The following is a 17573-nucleotide window of genomic DNA, read 5'->3' on the forward strand; positions in this document are numbered from 1 at the left end:
ATCATTCATTTTAGGAACTCCTCGAAGCCCATTTAAATAAACATTAGAGTGTTCAATTAGCATGGAAAGACTGCTTCTGAAGGCTCTCTTTGATATTCTCCTTAAAACCTTCACTTGCTGTGTCTGTCCATTCTAAACTATTAGATCATGGACCTTACTCAATTACAATTAAATAGCGTGCCCTAAACCAACCCCTCTGAACCTCAAAAATATCTCCATTTTTCTGTCCCCATTCTAAACTGCTACTGAGATTCTGTTAAGATAGCTATCTCCTTTATGGTGATAAATCAATTTTCCCTTATCAATGGATAATTTTGGTCACATTTTATTAATTCTTATTAAGTGCCTAAAGTCTTTCTTTTCCACTGACAACGTGTATGTGCACCAGCCAAACACATTATTATAAATTCAACAAATTTCTGGTTTAGAAAAAAAAAAAGTCTGTTTAAAGTAGTACTTGGCATTTTTATGAAATGTATGAAGCTGCATTTTCATAAAGTGGATAGTGTTTGAAATTTCAAATCAAATACATCCAAGCTTTTATTAAATACAAGATGTACCCCAAGCCATTTCCTTAGATTACTTGGTAATTTGAAGTTTATACATGAGTGCCTTCTTTCATTCAGATAAAAAGGTTGAAATCTGGTACTCCAATACCACAGAAGCAATGAGTTTCCATTCTTAAGTCATCCTAAATCACTTTGCTTCAAGTATTTCTTTATGAATACTTGTGTTTTGTGACATAGCCATTCTTCACTTGATTCTCCCTATACACTTTCTTCTAAGAATAATGATGTTTCAGGCATTTACATTGCTGAAAGTGACTGAAACAACATTAGCTTTGGATTTGGATGGACCTGAGTTGTGTTGTTTGTTCTGCTTCCTATCACCTGTGTCAGTATTGAAAATTATCCCATCTTTCTAAACTTTAGGTTTCTCAACTGCAAAATGGGAGTCATGTTTATAACTTCTAGATTTGCTGTGAAGATGAAATGGGAAATGTAGGAAGTACTAAGTCAATAATAATTTAGTTTTTGTATTTATATTGTCATTCAAGAGATTCCCTTGGTAAAGGGTAATTTCTTCTTCTAGACAACTCCATTTTTTTTTTTTTTTTTTTGTTATGATGTACCTGCCACTGTGATGTTTCTCTAACTGGGGTAATTATTTAGTTACTTTCTTCCAAAGTGTTCCATGAAATATGTACTTTCCCAGGGTCTACATTTCAGTTGTTTAGGGAGCTCTATCACCCAGCAGAGGTATATGTGTCAGTTTAACCTGTTATCAAAATACATTGCTGAAGTTGTTTGTTTTTTTTTTAAATATAGTGAATTTCTCGAAGATTTTTAAAAATCTATTTTAAACCACAGCAAGTCTATCCCATAACCTCATGTACTTTTTAAATTGCCAATCTTTATTTATTTTGATATATACTTAAAAATTGAATTTGACACTTCTATACTCTGAGACTTAATATTTAACATACATACCTAAGACATTTTATAGTTCATAATACCTTTTTCAACATCTTATTTCAGACTGTTCTACAATGAAGAATTGACCTGTTATTGTCCTAAAGCAAAAGTCCACTGATAAGTTCCAAAACATACAATCATGTAACTAAATAGAAATTTTGTTGAAGGTTTTATTTATTTATTTTGTAAGAGAGAGACAGAGAGAGTGATCACTGGGTAAGGGACAAAGAGAAAGTATCTTTCACATGGCCTCCTCCCTAATATAGGAGCTCAAAGTGAGGGCTCAATCCTTCAACCTATGATGACCTGGATCAGATGCCTCCTAAATGGGAATATTAAAGGTATATAATCAGTCAGTAAGTGATTCAGAATATTCCCTGAGGGACCAACTCCACTGGTTAGCTCCCCCACCTGTCTAAAGGCACTGTGCCTGATTTGTTTGTGAAGACCATTCTACCAATGGTCAGTGGTAGACTGGTTTTCCAATAGTGAGATTAGATTTATAAATTCTAGAAGATACAAACAAGAAGAAACTTGAAGTTGATCTAGTACAGTTACCTTATAAACAACTGGAGGCTCAAAGACTTGCTCAAGGTCACACTGGCTATTCATAAGAGATTTGTCTTGAGTACTCAGATTCTGTAACTCCCAGCCCAGCACTGTTTCTACTTTACCTCAGATTTGGTTTGATTCATGCTCTTTCTCACTGTCTCTGTTGGATTAATGATACACATTTGTGAGATGGATGACCTAGGCTGTTGTCATTTTTCTAAAGAGATGTCCATCTACCCTCTTCAGCTCAACAGAATCCATGCAAACGTTTCTTTCAATGTCTCCTTTATTTCTGTCAACTCTGGAAAAATGAGAAAAATGCCAGTAGCAGGCATTGCATTGATCCCATTGGAAAGCCTTTTCATCATAAATAACAGTACATAGTTGTTGAACATTCACGGTGCTTATGATATACTTTATCATTTTCTTTTTTCTCCTTCTGCTGTGTGTCTCCTTTAAATCTCTATACCATTTCCAGAGGATTCCATTGCTTAAAGTTATTCTCAATTTCTTTCCTCTAAGAAATAATCCGTATGTGAGCCTGATTTTCTACATAGGCATTTGCTTGTGGGGAAATGCAATCCTCACATACAGGTTAAACTTCCTATGGTTACTGCACAGGAGGCCTCCTCTCTGAGGCCAAGATAATCAAACTGCCTTCTGTAATAGATGTTGTATTTATTCAATACCAAACAAATGCTCCTATGGCTGTTATTACTTCCCTGTAAATAAATACTTGAAAAAGAAAATGTCATCAAGTTACTGTGGCTATCCTATACATGGGACAGAGTGGATATGAAGAAAGACCAGTTCAGTACTTAATGGGTCAGTCTGGGTGGGAACAAGTGGTCTTGGAGATGGTAGTAAGTGTACAGATTTGAAAAAGCAGAACCATAGAATTTGCTGTTGGGTTGGATGTAGGGTGTGAGGGGAAAAACACAGTTAAACATAATGTCTATTATAGATTCCTAACACGTTTGTTTAAATTGCAGTGTTGTATCCTGACAGAGGGAAAGGATTTAGGGGAGTAGGTATCAAGAATTTCAGAATCTGGGATGCCTGGGTGGCTCAGTGGTTGAGCATCTGCCTTTGGCTCAGGTTGTGATCCTGGGGTCCTGGGATTGAGTCCTGCATCAGACTCCCCACAGGGAGCCTGCTTCCCCCTCTGCCTGTGTCTCTGCCTCTCTCTATTCTTTATCATGAATAAATACATAAAATCCTAAAAAAAAAATAGGATTTCAGAATCCTTCATAAATGTTGAGGCAAAGATGTCAGGTTGGCTGTGGTGCTGGAACTCACCATCTAGTGAGATGGAAAATTGCACCATCTAGATCATATGTAAAATACCAGGGACTTAGTTACTAGGTGGGGGGATGGGAGGGTCACACAGGAAGGGTGTGAAATGACTGGGTTAAATACTGAGCAACAGGGATTGAAAAGTGGCATCCAGTGGGAGTAGAAGAGATAAATGAATACTGAATCCCAGAATTGCAGTGGAAATGGTCACCTGTGGCAAAGGGAGCTGAGAGGTTCAGTAAAGCGAGGGCGGAGGAATGCCCATCGGTCTTGTTTGGCAACTTGCAGCTCGTTGGTGATGTTGATAAGAATTTTCAGGATGTGATGAGAGATGAGCAATCAGAGAGGAGGTAAAGAGAGAGTAGAGGGAGAAGAAAATAGTGTCAGCAGGAAGAAAATTAGTTCAACAAATTTGGAGATGAAAGGAATGGGGGTTGTAGCTGACGAGGTAATTGGAGTTCTAAGCTAAGGGAATTCATTTTTTTAAAGCTAGGTAAACAAAGAGAATCTTACAATGTCACTCACTGATTTGATGTGTAGAAAATAAGGAATTTTTGTCTGTTGCTACTTCTGCCTTCTCATTAGCCGCCATCTGCTGGCTAGAGGGGAAAGAGAGTTAAATATTCTTTCAGGTTAAAGTTTAATCCAGTCTCATTATTTAAATTATCCTAAAAAGGATTTCTAAGGAAAACCTATTCAGGTTTTCAAGTTGCCTCCTACACCTTTTCTCTAATACAGCTTCTCTCTCCTGGGTGTGGGACAAGGGCATAGCTTTCTCATCCCTGTGCTGAAGGGAAAGACTCAGATCCTATGAAGTTCCCCTCTTCTGTTCTGATTGATGTCTTATTTCAGGAATTTCATGCTAGTGTCTGTAGCTGCTGTAACTCATGACTTGCTCACTCTTGTGGGTTCTCTGCCTTACTCAAAGCCCAAGGATTCTCCCTGGCTCTCTCTGTTTCTACTCTCCTCCAGAAACCTTATGTTCTGTATCCTGCCCTCGGGTCCAGTGCTGGACACCAACCAGTGCTACAAACACATTTTATGGGACAAAGCAGGCCCCTTGGAACTACACAGCATCCATGCACCCACATACTTGAGGGTACGTTTGAGTATTTAAACATCGAGGTCACCTTTTCCCTGGCAACACTGCACCCTCCTCACTAGTAAAACTAGGTCTTGGTTGAGTTCTGAGAGCCACTCAGAGAATTAGTCTCTTTCTTGAGTTATAAACACAGAGCTCCCACAGTTTGTAGGTGGTATCCTCACTTGCTCAATGTCGAATGCATTCTATTTTGCATCAAAGCCAGAGAGAGGACTATTCATATACTCACAAGTAGCACCCTTCCTCTCTCTGGAGCCAAAAAGAGGCAAACTTGAGTACCCATCCCCTCTCTTTTCCTCTTTGTGTTTATTTAAATTTTAATTCTCTATGCTCTGACTATACAAAAATGGGAGGTAAAGAAATTCAGCTCTTCATTTATTCTCTAGGCTGAAGGATTCCTAAGATCAAATAGGAAGAAAGTCATGGACTAAAAAAGGGAAAGTAAAAAGTTCTGAATTATATTGAACATATTAGTCCTGTTACACATTTTAATGCCTTGGTGGAAATGATCTAGTGGAGAGAAGGAAACCAATGATTAAGGGAGAGCAGTAATTCTAGAAGAAAAGTCCTTCTTAGGGAAGAGAGGTGGGAATATAGTATACAAATGGATGTGTTGATTTTTGACAGGACCAGAGACACTTCATCCAGCTTAACAGCAGATGACAAGGTTGGACGTGTGGGTACAGATACAGGAGGGTGGGTGATAAGACAGAGGAAACATGGAAGCCTTCGTATCTGATTTCATCTGTGTTCTTGACAAGATGTGAGACAAGGTCATCACCTGAATTTGAGAAAAGGAGAGAATGCTAGAAAATTGCACTCCAAAAAGATGAGAAATATTTTATACTTTTATTTCACATAAGATATTTCTCTCACTTGGAAAAAAATCACATTTCTCTCTGTGGTGCTCTTCTGTTCCTAATACACAACCTTGCAGTTTTAGTTAATTTTATTCATTCTCTCTCCTAAAGAAGACAAAAATTCTATCCTTTTTGAAATATAGGGAAGTCATTGCACAGAGCTATTAGATCATTTATGTGTCAGGATAGATGGGACAGACTTGGGATTGATGGAAAAATTTCCGGTGGATCTACCTTGTCTTCATTCCCAGTGGAAGTAATAATGTGGTTGTATGTGCATACCAATTCTCTTCCTGATTATAATTCAAAAATATAGATGAACTAAAACAACTTTATAGGCATCAAAGAGTTAACAAGATAGGAATAATAGAACCAACATAAGAGAAGAAGGAATTGAGAGAGATGGGCCCAGAATTTGGAATTGATTTGGCCCAGGAGCGTTTGCTAATCCAGAGGAGGAACTGAGCAGTCTTTGACAGAGTTTCAGGACTTCAGGGACAAAAATTAGAGTTCAGGGCACCCTAAAGGTGCGGTCCCTAGATAAATGTCTGTGACTTAAATTTGAGAACCAAGTCAGGGAGGCCGATTGAGAGAGAATCTGTCCACCTTGGAACAGATTGCTGCCCCGTGTCAACTCATGTAGATGACCCAAAAGAATTAGATTTAAGTGATCCAGGAAAGCTAGTGCTTCCAGGCAACTGTGAGAGCAAATGAAAATTCTCTCTGGAAGATAATATTTAAGCCTCAAATTACTTCTAGCAAATTTTTAAATGCTATGCCTGACACACAAAGATAATAAGGGACATGGGGAAGAGACAACATAAAAGAAAACCACTACAGAAGGCAGATGACAAAGAACCATAGAAGTGTCACATAGTGGAAATACTATGGTCAAATTGGGGAAAAATATGTTTACTGTGCTCATGAAAATAGAGGCTGAATCTAAACATGTTATCAAGGATTTGGAAACTATGTAGCATAACAATTTTTATTTTTTTTAAATGTACTTATTAGAGAGCCTGCACATGCAGGGGAAGGGGGGTGAAGAGAGGGAGAGGGAAAGAGAATCCCCAAGCTGACTCCCCACTGAGTGTAGAGTGTGATGTGGCCAGATCCCAGGACCTTGAAATCACAACCTGAGCAGAAATCAAGAGTTGGCCACTTACCTGATGAGTCAGTAGCCAACATTAAGAGTTCAGGAAGTTTGTTTAAAGATCTGCAAGACACAGAGGAAGAGAGAATTCAGGAATCAGAAAATAAGGGGCAGCCCAGGTGGCCCAGTGGTTTAGTGCAGCCTGCAGCCCAGGGTGTGATCCTGGAGACCCGGAATCGAGTCCTGAGTCACGCTCCTTGCATGGAGCCTCCTTCTCCCTCTGCCTGTGTCTCTGCACCTCTCTCTCTCTGTCTCTCATGAATAAATAAATGAAATCTTAAAAAAAAAAAAGAAAAAGAAAAGAAGTCAAAAGAAACCATCCAGTATGAAGCTAAAGAAGCAAATGTAGGAAGCACAAAATAAAGTGTGAGAGACACAGGCTGGAATAAAGTTTATTATATACTTACTTGGATTCCTAGAAAAGAAGGAAGAAACATAGGCAAAAGAAATATTTGCAAAGATAATAATTTCTCAGAACTTTTGGAAGGCATCAGGTAACAGAATCACAAAACTCCAATAATTTCAAGTGTACCCATAGACTCTAATTCAAGAGAGGAATAGAATAAGTCAGAGAACTGAGAATTTTGTTCAATTGGTAGAGTTTTATTTGAAATACTGTGTTCATTTTCTAGTACAGTTGATCTAAACTATCCTGGGAAAATGCTTGCTGGTTAGAGGTTGTGTTTTAATCAATATATTTAAACAGACTTAAGATTAACATATGAATTGTTTAAAAATACATCTAAAAATGATTGAAAGTGGTTTGTTTTATAAAATGGTTATACATTCTTTTTAATATGATGTATTTTTGTGTGTGTGAATGGAGTTTTTTTCCATAGTCAATTAAAGGAAAATAATTCCAGCAATACACAAATTATCACAGATTAAAAATGAAGAGGTCTTGAAATTACATATATTTACTTTAATGCAGTGAGTTGAAATCACCATTGTCCTGTCAGGTTGCAAACTTTTATACAAATTTGTCTGTATAGAGTTTTGATATAATATTAAGTCAGAGAAAACAAAATCTTCCAATCTTTGGGCTTTTTGTGTCCCTCTCTTATTCTTCTTCCTTTTTTTTTTTTAAGTGATTTTTTTTTCTTTGGTGGACATATGGACAGAGTTGAATAATGTAAAAGAGCTTAGAGAAAAGCCTTCATACTTCTGTATATCTACCATCTAATTTTTTAATTAAGAGTGACTGCAGTTGGCATCTACTGATACTGCCATATGTTGGGAGCGAATATGTAAATGACAAAAGATTCCCCATATCCCATTTTCTTTTTTTTTTTTTTTTTTTTTGCTTCTGACTTTGAGACATCCTCTTGTGTTAAATTTTAAATCTAAAGCTGAGATGAAGTTTCCAATTACAAAGTGTGGTTATCCTCCGTGAGCTATGGATACCGGATGGCAACCTCAAAAATTTCCCACCAGAGGCTTAACCAGAAGTCAAGTGATGAAAGGAAACAAAACAAATCTTGGCTGATTTCTATGAAATCACCTCCTGCCTGGCACAGGCCCATATTGGGCTTCAGAGAGCTCTTTAGAGAGACTTGGACCCTGGAGGTGAGTAGGGCTTCACTGCAGGGCTGCAGTGCCTGAAATAATCAGGGCAGCACTCAGGGCAGGACAAAGCCAGAGGCTGGGGAGTCTTCCTGAAACCTGACACTGATAACCTGTCTGTCAGCGACACTGGTCAAACCGCTTCTCCACCACCAAGTACTGGGAGAATGTTGAAAGGTGATACTGGGGACGGGATGTTACAGATCATTTTTTAACAACATTGCACGGTGAGAGGTGCTCATCCTTCTGACAGGCAAGAATGAAAAATGCAGGTTTTCTCAAATAGTAGAATAGGGCTTGGAAGGAAATTAAGGCAGAGAAGGGAGAAATTAAGTGGATTAATAATGGGGGAGGAAATAAAATATAAAATTAACATAAAAACAAAGAAGTATACATTTTAGTACCATATTAGTACCTGATAATTTCATATGCTTCTTCTAGAAACTATAATGGAGAAATTAAAGTGAGGAAAAAAAGACTGAACTTAAAAATCTTCCATAATAAAATACAGAGAACTTTTAGGTTTTCCTTCCTGCCTCCCTCCATTTCCTTCCTCTCTTTCTTCAGAGCTATCTTTTGAAATGAGCCGTGAAATCTCTTATTTTAGACACTTTGAGGAAAAGAGGCTTTATTCTATCTTTTAGAATCTTAGAGTCTGGTCTATGTAAATTCCTTGATACTTCTTCCAATCATTTGATCTTAAAGTTAGAGGCTGAGAGAACTATGTGAAATCCCTCTCAATTGTCCTCAAATTTTTCAAAATGAGTTTCCTTAGAGACCTATGGTTAAAAAGAACAAAGAAGTCCCCTCAGGTGTATCAAAATATAAGGAACATTACTTTTAAATATGCATTCTGTCATTATGGGTCAAACACTTTCAGGTCTTAGCAGATGTCTAGAGCTGCCATTTAGGTCCTATTATTTGACTTTTCAACTGCCATGAAGGTTTTGTTCCCACACTGGTATTTCTGAACCATTAGCTCAGTTTTCTTCAGGTGTGGTATATATGTGAAGTCTTTCTAGGCCAATTTGTCAGTGGAGAGTGAGACTTATCAGTAAGAAAATTTAAAAAAAAAATTAAGGATGACCAAGAATGGGACAGTGAGTGAGAGTAGCAAGAAGATCAGATTCTCAGCCAGAAAGCTGAAGCAGGAGATAGATCATCTTGAAATTGAGAAGAAAGTGCAGATATCTGGGGAAAATGCCGCCAACACCTCTCAACCAGGGAAAAGAGAACTAATAGGAGATCTACTGGGTCAAAATGGCATAAAATCAGAAACATTGACAAAATGACTTCCATCTGAATTCTTATTACCTCACCTTTAAGAAATCAGGTCTCCCCAGAATAATTTCCCGAATTTTCCCAGGAACATGGCTTTAAAAGATAGGCCTGAACTATGCCCTGTGAGTCTCAGTGAGTTGGTCAGCTCTGCTCACCTATAACCTCTGGACTGGTCTGAGCTGTACGGGAGCCCCTATGAAGGGAAAGACACCACGTAGAAAGGGACACATCTGACCACAGTTTATTTTGCTATTTATAGAGGATTTTCCATAAACCTCATTGTGAGGACAAAAGGAGGGTAAGAACACACTAAAGGCAGTCTAGTTAAAAATTAGTGTAAGATATCTGGATGTGGAATCTCTCCTGTTCCTCCTTCCCTGGATATCCATTAGGAGTTGTAACACCAGTGGGTCCATCATCTGAGTAAGGCACCTAAAGGTCTTTTCTCTGATATGATCTTACATGTGATCTCCCCTCCTAACATATGGCATTAAAAATGTTGACATGATTTGCTAGATATGCACAGTGGCTATCTGTATCAGAGACCATTGACTAGAAGATAAATTTTCTTCATTCAAAGGTAGGATGGGACAGTATGCGCATGCAATGTAGCCCAAGAAAACTAACCATTGAGTGTGTGAGGGTGTGTGTGTGTGTGTGGTGGGGAGGGAAGGTTGCTTATAACACTTGTGAAAATTAAATCATGAGTTCCCTGATTTTTTCCAGGGGAATGTTTGGGGACACTCTCCTTCCTTGCTGTATAGGATGGGTAGAGGTATGAGACAGAGATAGGGATGTGGTGTGGGGAAACCTAAGAAAGACTCTTACCACATATATGCACAGTTCTGATTTTTATTAATGTTTCCATCTTTGCATTTGAACTTCTTGTTAACCTGTATTAAAAAATCTTTTTCACGAGATCCTTAAAAGGTAAAGGGAGGAAAAGAGAGTAGCAAAAATAAGATTACTACTGAAATGAAAAAATGTACAGGGTCAAAGTTACATATGTAAAAAGGTGGGTGGGGGAGGGAAAAATGAAAAGTTTCCTAGTAAGACATTTCAATGCATTAAGGGCTTAAGAAAGGATTCAAAGCAAGGGAAAAGGCCTGCGGCTGACAAGATTTTAAAAAGATCAGATGAGATACAGCAAAAAGAAAAATGAAGAGGAGTGAAGGGGAGTGAAAAATTTAAAAGTTGAATTCCAATTTAGCTCTGATTATGGAATAAAGGTAAGGGGCAAAAATAGAAATATTTTGGGGCACGTGGGTGGCTCAGTGGTTGAGCATCTACTCTCAGCTTGGGGCGTGATCCCTGGGTCCTGGGATCTAGTTCCGCATCAGGTCCCCACAGGGAGCCTGCTTCTCTCTCTCCCTATGTCTCTGCCTCTCTCTCTGTGTATCTCATGAATAAATAAATAAAATCTTTAAAAAAGAAATATTTTAAAGATAAGTCCTTTAAATAATTCATTTTTATAACTAGTTAAGATATAATAAATAATACTAATAATTTGATATTAATACATAATTAACCCTTTAGAGAAAAGTAAAGGAGATCTAAAAAAAGATAAATAAAAATTAAAACCACCTAAAGCATGATCCAAACAGAGTTGGTCATAAATTTTGTAGTTTGGATCTAATTTCTTCTGGTTACCAGCTCCCTACAAAATTATCTCTCTGGTGCTACTTTTATCTGTCTCAAACTGCCCTGATAGTGGTAGGATTTTGAGCATCTAAGGGTGAAGGGCACAGCTAGGCACCTTGATTCCACCAGGCAGAAAGAGGATCTAAGAAAGAGAAGCACGGGCAGCCCCGGGGGCTCAGCGGTTTAGTGCCTGCCTTTGGCCCAGGGCGTGATCCTGGCCCCCGGGACTGAGTCCTGCATCTGGCTCCCTGCATGGAGCTTGCTTCTCCCTCTGCCTGTGTCTCTGACTGTCTCGTTCTCTCTCTGTGTGTGTCTCTCATGAATAAATAAATAAAACATTAAAAAAAAAAATGAAGAAGAAGAGCTAGAAGGGGAATCCCTAGCTGCCCCAGAAAACTTTCTACTTTTATGGTGGGCCAAAATCTTTCCCAGAAGAAAAACTTCAAAAATAAGACATAGCATAAAAATAAAGTCCAAGGTCCAAGCAAGGATCAAAGCAATTATATTTAAGTAGCAATAAATATTATGTTTTTTCATTTTTAAAATATTTTATTTAAATTCAATTTGCCAATATATTGTATAACACCCAGTGCTCATCCCATCAAGTGCCCATTCACCCAGTCACCCCATCCCCCCCCCACCTCCCCTTCTGCAACCCTTTGTTTCCCAGAGTTAGGAGTCCCTTTCACTATATTTATATTCCACATATGAATGAAACCATATGATGATTGTCCTTCTGACTTATTTCACTCAGCATAATACCCTCCAGTTTTATCCACACCAAAGCAAACAGTAGGTATTCATCCTTTCTGATGGCTGAGTAATATTCCATTGTATGCATACCACATCTTCTTTATCTGTTCATCTGTTGAAGGACATCATGGCTCCTTCCACAGTTTGGCTATTGTGGACATTGCTGCTAGAAACATTGGGGTCCAGGTGTCCCACCATTTCACTACATCTGTATCTTTGAGTTAAATAGCCAATAGAGCAATTGCTGCATCATAGTATAGCTTTATTTTTAACTTCTTGAAGAACCTCTACACTGTTTTCCAGAGGGGCTGTACCAGCTTGTAGCAATAAATATTATTAAATGATGCATCTTTGATGGGAATGTTCAGTTTGTACCTTTTGTCTTCTTTTGTGTTTGTCTTTATATGTCTAATATTGCAGCTAAACAGTAAAGTTTAATGTTACTTGTGCTCAGTGACCACATAGACTTGAACCTTTGTTTATAGTCTTCTATTCTCTCCATCCTTTTATATGGGCATACTTGAATTCTTTTTATTTTTAAAAACCATTTCAAATGTCATCTCTTCCATGAAGCTTGCCTGATTTGTTTAGCTGGATACAATGTTTTTTTTCTGTCTTGTTGACCTCATCAGCCTTCAAATACTTAGCATTCTCTATATTAATGTTTTTTATAAAGATAATTAGTTTCTTCTACTGGATCACAAGTATCTTGAAGAAAGAATCTATGTCTTGGTTATCCTGAACATTAAAAAAAAGCACTCTTTGCATTTCCTATAACAAGAGATGTGACCAAAAGATAAACGAATATTTTTATTCATTCATTCTTCAGTTACTTTTCGACAAGTATTTATTGAGGGCTTACCTTATTCCAGTTTCCCTTGTAGGCATCTAGACCATGATAGAGCTTTAATTCTGGTGAGGGGAGGACATTCAATGACCAAATTAAATATGTAAAAGATACAGTATGTTAGAAGTGATAAATGCCATGAAGTGGCATGGAGAAAAGTGAAGCAAGAAAGGAGGAAACTGGCCATTGGGCTGCTTAATTTTTAGTGAGGTGGCCAAGCTGGTTGGGTTATACTTGAGCCTGAGGTAAGGGAGCAAGCCATATGGCTGTTTGGGAAAAGGAACATTCCAGGTGAAAGGGAAAACACATGGAAAGGTCCTAAGGCACAAGCTCCTCTTTAGAGTTTCCAGAATAATGCCAGTGTGGCTGACACAGAACAATCAAGGGAAGAATGGTAGGGGATGAGATCAGAGAAGCTGATAGGGACCTATTGTAGCATTGCAGATCACTGGAAAAACTTGGGCTTTTATTTTGAGTGATAACAAAACCATCGAAGAATTTTAAACAGAAAAGTGGGATGATCTGAGATGACTTAACAGTTTATGTTTTCACATGGTTGAATTACTGATACTCTATGCACTAGATTCTATATACTGTTGATAGTCTATTCTCTGTACTATGTATACTGCATGTACTCTGTAGGAGCAGTGTCAGCCAGCTGCATGGTGTGAGGAGTAATCCATCTTCAAGCATGGCTTCTGGTTGTGCAGCTCCTTGTTAAATACCACACAGTAAGGAGCTATATACGCAGCAGTATCCGGCTTTCAATCTGCAGGGTCACTGTTCCTAAAACAAATCATAGATAGCTGAGCACATAGGGCTCTGAAGTATTGACCACTTCAATCTCCTTATTTTACCTGTGTGACTGAGTTCACTGATTTTTCTCAGGGTTTCCATTTAATGGAGTTTGATTTTTTAAAAGGGCCATGACTGGATTTTTAATGTCTTTCCTGATGTCAACGATTCACCAAGGATTTTCTAATTATATTGCACTCCCTTGAAATTGCGCTTCCATTTCACACTCCTACTCTGCAGAGGGACACACTCTAAACTTAACTCGTCTACTATAGTGACAATATCTAATTAGAAGGAAACCTTAAAAAAAAAAATCCAGTTCTCTTCCTATATTTAAAACAATATCATATTTTACTCCTTGTCATTCTCTTTATCAAATTTTCCTTGTGTATTAGCCTATAAGGAACACAAATTAAAATTTTATTGCTGCATTATTTTCCCTTCTTAAGTGCATTTGAGTATAAATTATTTCATTGACATTAACTCTGAAATTGCATATAGGTAGAGACTAATGGTGAAAATTATTAAAATAAAAAGCCAACAACTGTCATTCAGATATCTTAAACTAAATGCCCTAAAGAGGTTTGGATTTAATTGGAGAGAAATAAAACTAGTCCAATTTTATATTATACTCAGAAAGATTACCTTAGATATACGTACCTTATAATTTTGTAACTATGAATTCCCATCAATTAGAATTACGACAGTTTTAATTAATCTCATTTTAATCAAAGTAACTTTTTACCAGGGTAACGACTTTTTAAAATAGTAGTCTTTTTCCGATTAAAAAATAATATTTTTTCAGATGGAAATAATAACTTCAGTATTAAACTAATAATACAGATTATAAGGTTTTATATATGGAAACAATGGAATAGAACATCCTAGAATTCTCTAACTTTTGGAGCATCCATAAGCTTTATCATAAAGTGAATTCCACTAAATAGTGTTTTTGTCTTTCTGATTATTAAGAAGGAATGCTAGTAAAAAATAATGCTTTCTATGACTCATGAAAATTTATTCTCAAAATCTGACATCAATGTTTTTCTGAATTGAAAATAATACAGTGTTGTTGATAGTAGTTACTGGATGGATTTACTTTGCCTGTGGCACTTGACATGCAGGTCTGCATTTCATTGACAAGAATGGCAAATGATACACTTCAGTTCATTTAGGTAGTAACTGGTGGAGCTGTATTTGAATTTCACATCTGCCTTATCCTAAGCCTATTTCTTTACTTTGTTCCACATTTCCTCATCACAGAAAGGTGATGGAGTTTCATTTTTTAAAGAGGCCATGACTGAGGTTTTTTTTTGTTTAAGATTTTTATTTATTTATTCACGAGAGGACACAGAGAGGGGCAGAGACATAGGCAGAGGGAGAAGCAGGTTCCCTGCAGGGACCCCGATGTGGGACTTGATTCCGGGTCTCCAGGATCATGCCGTAAGCTGAAGGCAGATGCTCAATCACTGAGCCACCCAGGCGTCCCCATGACTGAGTTTTTAATGTCTTTTGTGATGTCCGTGATTCACCAAGGATTCTTCTTCCTAGGTCTTTTGCTATTTCTTTTCTTTTTATTTATTTATTCACAAGAGACAGAGGCAGGCAAGAGACACTCAACCGCTGAGCCACCTAGGTGTCCCTGCTCTATCTTCACCTTTACCTATCTCCTTTATATGAAGAAATCAATTGTATAGTGATAACAGAATTTCAACTACAATCTTTTGTTTGATTAAAAAATAATAGCACTCTACTGCAGAAACTATGCACATATATTCATAGACTCCTGGAGAGTCAACAAAATACACATGATTCTAAATCTCCAAAAAGGGGAATTAAAAAGAAACAGCCATGGTAACACTGACATCAAATTAGGAAGTTTAACAGATGGTAGATTGGGGAGGCTTCGCTGTAGCTAATCTGTAAGGAGTGGGACTTTGTCTAAAGAAAATATGCACCAATAATTGTTAGTTTCCTTTTTTCTTTCTATAAATCTCATTGCCCAAAGATATGGAACACATGATTATAAAATCTGAATGTGTATATTGTTGGGAAGGGTGGCTAGATGTATTTTGTAATAAAGCTGATCTCAAAAGGAATTGGCTTCAAAATAGGTTCCATTCATTATTTTTATTAGGGCTCTTTTATTAGTATTTTTTTCCTTAAGCCAACTTTAAATTGATACCTTTTTTTTTTTCTTAATTTGGTCCAAGCCATCACTGTGAATAAAATAATGGGTTTGATGTGCTTGTTTTTACTAATACATACATAAGCAAACATGTTTAACATTCTTTGTTTAAATCATATATATAATCATATATATAATCATATATAATCATACACACACACACACACACACACACACATATCTCACCTAAACTAATTTTGTATGGTACCATTGATATTCATATCATACTCTGAGATATATTGTCTGTTTTAATTCTGGCAATGACTAATCAGCTTTTTTCATCTTTTTAATACAGGTCACCAGAGACCTGTCCTTGAATATTCAATAAGAAGTCTGCTTTTAGGTAGGTGCAATTGATTGTGGTCAGGAATTGGAATCACGTGGTCCAGAGTCAGCTCAGCAGGGACTGTGGATAAGGTAGGTAATGACAATTAAATGTAACAGATACAAATGTTCACATTCAAATAGCTTCTCAAATGAAAAGTAACGAAGGCTTGCCATGGTAACAGTTTAAATGAAAAACTGATCGTGGTTTTGTTAATCATAAGATTATTTTGGGCTAATAATATGATGTAGAATTTGTAAATAAGGACACTGACCAACTAGTATGTGGCCTTCACATGGTGATCACAAGGGGAAGTCTCTATAATTTATGTGATATGCAAAATGACATTGAAAACAATGAGGGAATTGCCTTAAATATTTATATTGTCATATGGAAGAGATAAAGCACCAGTTTTGTATTACTCCTGTGGACAAGAGTAGAGACGGTGAGTTTAGGAGCGACAGGAGGAACAACTTTAAATTACTTAGAATGCTCCAAAATAGAAAGTGTTAGCTGTGGCCAAGAAGAGGAAAAATGCTTCTTTTTCAAATAGGCAGGAAGCATTTTTGAATCAAGAGAAATTCAGTTTGATGATTGTGAATTTCTAACTTTAAAAGTCTAAGAAATTAGTAAAGTTTTTACCTTTAAATCATATATCACAGTGGCTTGTGCTAGAAGTTTACAAGAACAAATTTGTGGAGTTTCATAATCCTGAGTTCAAAGTATCCTAATGATTTCCATATAAATCCCCCATTTTCAATCATTAAGTTTTTCTGGAAGTCTGATATTGGAAAGAAACCCTCTCCATTCAATTTCTGTTCTACAGAGATTTTTATTCTTATAACTAAGCATTCTATGCTTTAAGCAATTCTTCATACTTAGTAAGGACTTTCTTGGGATGATAAATTTAACTAAGCTGTTAATCTTTAAAAATGTAAATCTGAACAGAAGGAAAATGTCCAATCCATAGGCTGCTCTCCTAGTATTTGGCTACAATATTGCTTGATAGAGGTAAGGGTGTATATTTTAATTTTTTAATTTATTTTTAAGGTTTTATTTATTTATTCATGAGAGACACAGAAAGAGAGAGAGCGAGAAAGAGAGAGAGCGAGAAAGAGAGAGAGAGAGGCAGAGACACAGGCAGAGGGAGAAGCAGTCTCCATGCAGGGAGCCTGACGTGGGACTCGATCCCAGGACCCCGGGATCGCACCCTCCACCAAAGGCAGGTGCCAAACCGCTGAGCCACCCAGGGATCCCAAGAGTGTAAATTTTTAAAAAGACTTTGAAATATCATGTAGATGCTCTTTATACTCAATGAGGCGTAATACATTAACACTTCTAACTATGGAATAGGTTTGGTAAATAAAAAATACAGTGTTGAAGTAAATGCGTGAAATACAATGTTGAAAGTTAATGGGTAGGCATGTCTAATCGATAATCTCTCTCTACCCCCAGACAATAGTTAATGATGGATCTTAACATTTACCATTCCTGAACTTGCTGTTTTCAAATTACTCATGATATGTAGAATACTCTGATCCTTCTTTGTTTGAGAGATCTTAGAGAACATATTTTTGACAATAATGTTGAAGTTACTGCTACTTTCAAGAATCTCCAAAGCAGGGCTCTGAGTAGGAACAAATGCCTATACTGTTATAAATCCATGATTCTGCCCATAACACTGCTGGATCTCAATGCCAGACAGAACCCCTTTTATATTATTGAAATATATTTTAAAAGAT

At 37.1% G+C, this 17573-nt stretch overlaps 1 long non-coding RNA gene across 1 annotated transcript in view; it reads left to right on the plus strand.

Moving 5' to 3' along the window:
• LOC102152201 overlaps window positions 1-17573 on the plus strand; it is a 219831-nt gene that overhangs the window by 28667 nt on the left and 173591 nt on the right. Inside the window, exon 5 of the long non-coding RNA XR_005372301.1 lies at window positions 15802-15923. This is a non-coding gene — a long non-coding RNA (uncharacterized LOC102152201). The remainder of the gene's footprint in view (window positions 1-15801; window positions 15924-17573) is intronic.

Source organism: Canis lupus, chromosome 17, assembly GCF_011100685.1.
Source record: "Canis lupus familiaris isolate Mischka breed German Shepherd chromosome 17, alternate assembly UU_Cfam_GSD_1.0, whole genome shotgun sequence".
NCBI lineage: Eukaryota > Metazoa > Chordata > Mammalia > Carnivora > Canidae > Canis > Canis lupus.